The following is a 6,204-nucleotide window of genomic DNA, read 5'->3' as shown; positions in this document are numbered from 1 at the left end:
GCCACCCAAATAAAGTTACATTCCTATAGGGTGAGGGTATAGTGGGTTTTAGTTAAGGAAAGAATTTACTTAGCCTAAGGTCTAACGTGATTTATATCAAAGGTTAATACTTATTTCTTCTATATATTCATTAATGTGTGTAAGGGCAGGGGATGTGGAGACTTAGCAACAAACATTGGCTCAACAAATGAAAAACCCTTCACCAATACAATTTCTAATCAGCCCATTATACTTATACTAATAGCTTTCTAACTTTTCTAAGGAACCTGTTTTTAGAAGGTTTAAAGCATCTCACGCCTCTCACGGTTGGGAGGCTGTGAGCAATCACATGTGGCCGGACAAGCCTGTCAGGCAGGCTAGAGAACCTTCAGAGGAGTTTGTAGGTTAAAACACTCTTGTCATGCCCAGGAGTTTTTATTAACTGGAGCTCTAAGTTAACTCCTTCTCCGAAAGAGGTGGTAGGGGACAGCCCCCCGTAAAGTCAGAGGTGTAGGTGAGAGCACAAAGTAGTAAAGTAGGCAGGCTCTGGTTATGGGGGTAGATGCTCGAGGATTTCCAGGGGGACTCCTGAGGCTCGATCCCGCCTTTGCGTATGTCGAGCCTCCTTCCTCATGACCTTTGCCACAGGCCGAGTGCCTCACTCTGGCCCCCAACATCTCCCCCTTTTTTATTTCTTAAAACAGCCAGATGCAGCTCAGTCACGAGCTTCCAAATACTCTGCCGAAGAATCCTGACAAACAAGGAAGTTTTCCCAAAACTCGAGTCTATGACTCGGGAGTCAGCGTTTGTCCCAAGATATACATCACATCCTTCCAAGTGAGGTCATAAAGCATAGTAACACCCTTAAAAGCTCTAATATATTTTTCTGGGTCCTCTAAATAGTCTCCCAGATCCTCCTTGATTCTTTGTATTTCTTGATAAGAGAAAGGCTTATTAACTCTCACAGACTGATTATTTCTCCTGGTGGGTGTTTCAACTAAAGGGAGAGAAAGGGAGGGCTCCATATTCATGAAAACAGAGGCATGGACCTTGCTCAGTATATCCCTTCCCAAAAGGGGTGAGGGAGATTCTGGCACAATCAGAAACTCGTGTGAAAACAGCACAGAATCTCAGTTGCAAGATAAAGAATAACTGAAATAATACCTTCTGGTTCGTCCAGACAGTCCCATTATGGAAGCGGATGGGGAAGAAAGTGATCCAGGGGCTTCAGTAAGCACAGAAAAAGTTGCCCCAGTATCTAAAAGGAAATCAACGGATTGGCCCCCCACAACTATTAATACCCAGGGTTCCTCAGGTGTAATTAGGACTGGAGCTTGTGTGGGAACCCCCGGGCACCTTCAGTCCTGATTGTCTTGAGAGTCCGACCCCGGAGACCTACGCCTCTGGGGGCAGTATCTCTTCCAGTGTGGTCCTTTGCAGACCGTACGTGGAGCCAGGGGTGGCTTAGATGCCTGAGGGCAATCCCGCTTGAGGTGCCCCTCCTTTCCACAGTAATAGCAAGCCCATCCCTTTTCACCTGGGCCCCTCTGGGCATTTTTCTCAGGCTGTTTAAGAACATTTTTCATAGCCTTGGCGGATCAAGGTTTAGTTGAAGTTGACTTGTCTGCCATCTTGGAAAGGGCAATGCCAAAAATTGTTCAAACTACCATACAACTGTGCTCATTTCACCTACTAGCAAGGTAATGCTCAAAATTCTTCAAGCTAGCCATCAACAATATGTGAACTTCTAGATGTAATGAGAACTTCTAGATGTAAAAGCTGGATTTAGAAAAGGCTGAGGAATCAAAGTTGAACTTGCCAACATCCATTGGATCATAGAAAAAGCAAGAGAATTCCAGAAAAAATCTACTTCTGCTTCATTGACTATGCTAAAGCTTTTGATTGTGTTGGTCACAACAAACTTTGGAAAATTCTTCAATAGATGGAAATACCAGACCATCTTACATGTCTCCTGAGAAATCTCTATGAAGGTCAAGAAGCAACAGTTACAACCAGACTTGGAATAACAGACTGGTTCAAAATTGGGAAAAGAGTACATCAAGGCTGTATACTGTTACCCTGCTTATTTAACTTATATACAGAGGACATCATAGGAAATGCCAGGCTGGAGGACTCACAAGCTAGAATCAAGATTGCCAGGAGAAATATCAATTACCTCAGATATGCAGATGTCACCACCCTAATAGCAGAAAGTGAAGAGGAACTAAAGAGCCTCTTGATGAAGGTGAAAGAGGAAAGTGAAAAAGTTGGCTTAAAACTCAACATTCAAAAAATGAAGACCATGGCATCCAGTCCCTTCACTTCATGACAAATAGATGGGGGAAAATGGAAACAGTGCCAGACTTTATTTTCCTGGGCTCCAAAATCACTGCAGATATTGACTGCAGCCATGAAATTAAAAGACACTCACTCCTTGGAAAAAAAGCAATCACCAACCTAGACAGTGTATTAAAAAGCAAAGACATCACTTTGCTGACAAAGGTCATCTAGTCAAAGCTATGGTTTTTCCAGTAGTCATGTATGGATGTAAGAGCTGGATCATAAAGAGGGCTGAGAGCCGAAGAATTGATGCTTTCTAACTGTGGTGATGGAGAAGACTCTAGAGAATCCCTTGGACAGCAAGGAGATCAAACCAGTCAATCCTAAATGAAATCAGTCCTGAATATTCACTGGAAGGACTGATGCTGAAGCTGAAGCTCCAATACTTTGGCCACCTGATGTGAAGTGCTGACTCGTTGGAAAAGACTGATTCTGAGAAGGATTGAGGACAGGAGGAGAAGGGGTGACCGAGGGTGGATGGCATCACTGACTCAATAGACATGAGTTTGAGCAAACTCTGGGAGATAGTGAAGGACAGGGAAGCCTGGCATGCTGCAGTCCATGAGGTCACAAAGAGCTGGACATGACTTGGACTTCCCTGGTGCCTCAGATGGTAAAGCGGCTGCCTACAATGCAGGAGACCCAGGTTTGATTCCTGGGTCGGGAAGATCCCCTGGAGAAGGAAATGTCACCCGACTCCAGTATTCTTGCCTGGAAAATCCCATGGACAGAGGATCCTGTTAGGCTACAGTCCATGGGATTGCAAAGACTAGGACACAACTGACTGACTTCACTTCTTCTTCACTCACTTCACTTAGCAACTGAACAAAAGCAAAGACTTTTAAATGAACTGGGAGTCATTGGAGGATTTTAAGCCGAGGAGTGACCTGGTCTGATATAGTAGCAGGATCACTCTAGCTCTGGTAAGGGAAGAGACCTGTGAGGCTGTATTTCAGTAAAATACATTAATTCCAGTGCTGCTGCTGGGAAGTGAGCCATCACCCCTGTCTCTTCCTGCTGGCTAGTTACAAGATCTTCTTATCTCTGACGTTCTGCATCTTCATTATGACATGTTTAGGCATGGATCTGTTTTTACTTATCCAAGTTGGAATTTAAAGAGAGCAGTACATCTGAAGTGTGCTGTCTTCCAAGAATTCTGGAGGATTAAGATAGGGTCTTTTTCCCATGTTTTCTGTCATTTCCTTATGTGATTTCACATAGACGTATATTAGACTTTCCCTCTTGATCCTTCCCACCTCAAATCCTTTATTCCAGCTATTCCATCACCTTTATTTTTTACCATATTTTTTATTTAAAAAATTGTATTGGGAATTCCTTGGTGGTTCAGGTGGTCAAGATTCTACTGCAGGGGACACTGGTTTGATCCCTGGTCAAGGAACTAAGAGTCCTCATGCCCTGCTCCATGACTCCCCAAATTTTATTGAAATATAGTTGATTTACAATATCGTGTCAGTTTCAAGGGCACAGGAGTGATTCAGTTATATATTCTTTTTCAGATTCTTTTCCTTTATAGGTTATTACATAATACCGAGTAGAGTCTCCTGTGCCATATCCAGTAGGTCCTTGCTGTTTACCTGTTTTATATATAGTAGTGTGTATATGTTAACTCCAGCCTCCTAATTTATCCCTGCCTGCCTTCACTCGTCCTGTCTCTTTTAATCTCTGGACTACATGGTGAATGCTTTTTGTTTTTGTTCTTGTTTTACTTCTGTCTTCTATTTCATGATTTTTGTATTCAAGTGTATCAAATCTGTTGTTTATTTTTTAAAATTAACTTTCAAATCTCAATCATTTTAGTTTTTATTGCTAGGAATTCTATGGTATTCTTTTCCAAATCTGCTTGACCAGTCCTTAGATTATGTTGTTCTTTGTCCAAATGTTCAAGATATTAAAAAAAAAAATCTGTATACATGTTTGAATCTTATTTTTTTTTAATTGTGATAAAACATACATAACATTGGAAAAGGAAATGACAACCCACTCCAGTATTCTTGCCTGGGAAATCCCATGGGCAGAGGAGCCTGGTGGGCTACATACAGTCCATGGGGTTGAAAGCATTGGACACAACTTAGCAACTAAACCAACACCACCAAGATACATAATATAAAATTTACCATGTTAACCATTTTAAGTATACAATTCAGTAGTGTTAAATAATTCACATTGTTGTTCAATCGATCTCCAGAATTCTTTTCATCTTGCAAATTTATTTTTAAACTGTGAAAGGACAGAAACACTTGAAGAAACTATAGGTGAATATTTATATGATGTTGAAATATGGAGTGACTTTTTAGGCATTGCACCAGAGCCTGAAACCGTAACAATTTGAATAGAAAAGTGTGAAACTTCTTTAAAATACCATGAAAACTGAGACAAACTAAAAAAACTGGGAGAAATTCTTGAAAAATACGTGAGAAAGGGTTAATTGCTTTAATACATAGAGAATAATGTCAAGTCAGTAAGAAAATGTTAATAACTGCTGACCAGAATGTAACTGATAATGCCTTCCAGAAGTCAATGTGGCATGTGTCAAAAACCTAAAAATGTGAGCTAACACTGTAACTCAACAATTACACTGCCAAGGCTTTGTCCTAAAGAGACTGACAAGTGTGCAGATAAGTGTGTGGCATCATTAGTTATAACATTAAAGGATTAATATATATACATATATATATCCAATCACAGAGTGTTGATTAAATCATCCATCACATAGTCATTAAAATTGTAGGTATTAATTACCTTGAAGAGAGATTCATGATATAGCTGTAAAAGAAAAAAAAAAAAACAGGTTTCCAAATATGTACAACATACGTATCACAACATACGTACAAATCATCCCAGTTTTGTCAAAAAATACATTTCCTATGACCCACGTTTGATCCCTGGGTCCGGAAAATGCCCTGGAGAAGGGAATGACGACCCGCTCCAGTGTTCTGGCCTGGAGAATCCCATGGACAGAGAGAGGAGCCTGGCAGGCTACAGTCCACGGGGTCGCAAATAGCCGGACTCGACTGAGCTGGGCAACTAACACTTTTCTTTCACTTCATACCAAAACGTTAATAGCGACTCACTGGTTGATGGAATTTTATTCTTTCATTATTGGTATTGCCGTCACTGTTATTTTGTAGGCAGGGTATTTCCTTTTCCCTGCTCAAAGAACATATATTCCTTACATAATAATAAGTTAAATTAACCGGTGGGAAACGGAGAAAATAAAGACGTAGCGTGTTTCTAAAGGACCCGACCAGGCAAGAAAGTGATCATTTCTTGATGAGGCACGCCGGCTCCCGGGCCGCCAGTCTCTCAGGCACCGCAGAGGCCGCCCCAGGCAGCTCGCGGGTCCTGACAAGGGGCGGGGCCCGGCAGCCCGGAAGAGGCCTCGCTCCGCGCATGCCCCTTCCTTTCCAGCGCCGGCCCCGGACACAGCAACCGTCGCGGTGAGTCTCTCCGGCGTCGCGGTGCCATCGGCCCCCATCCTGGCTCTGTCTCCGCCGCCGCCGTCGTGCCTCGCCGGGTTAAGGGTGGCGGGGGCCCTCTCCCGCTCCCCGCACGTCTATTTCCGAGCAGGCAGGGCCCAGAAGCGCATTTCTTGGGGGGCAGTAGTGGGGCCCTGGCAGGCGAAGATTGGTGTCCGGATGGAGGAGGGGAAGATGAAACCCTAGAGTGGCGGGGACCCTCCGGGCGAGACTGGGGAGACTGTGTCCCTTCCTCACGCTTTTTTCTTTTTTTCGGGGTAGAACCCTCCGAACTGCCTCCCTGCTCGGCCATGGAGCTCTGGTTTAGGAGTAGAGGGGTGGGCTGTGAGGGCCTCAGCCTTTTGCTTTGGGGTCAGAGACCCGTCACGGATCGACAGGCTTCTGGCCC

General features: G+C 43.5%; 1 protein-coding gene across 1 annotated transcript in view; it reads left to right on the top strand.

Moving 5' to 3' along the window:
• The first annotated feature begins 5,702 nt into the window (after positions 1–5,702).
• RPS10 (ribosomal protein S10) overlaps positions 5,703–6,204 on the top strand; it is a 7,076-nt gene continuing 6,574 nt past the window's right edge. The window contains exon 1 of the mRNA XM_010848626.1: positions 5,703–5,777. The gene's annotated coding sequence lies outside the window, so the exon portion shown is untranslated. The remainder of the gene's footprint in view (positions 5,778–6,204) is intronic.

The sequence above is a fragment of the Bison bison genome, unplaced genomic scaffold, assembly GCF_000754665.1.
Source record: "Bison bison bison isolate TAMUID 2011002044 unplaced genomic scaffold, Bison_UMD1.0 scf7180017864270, whole genome shotgun sequence".
In the NCBI taxonomy this organism is placed as follows: domain Eukaryota; kingdom Metazoa; phylum Chordata; class Mammalia; order Artiodactyla; family Bovidae; genus Bison; species Bison bison.
The sequence above is the reverse complement of the archived record's forward strand: the minus strand, read 5'-3'. Positions and strand labels throughout refer to the sequence as shown.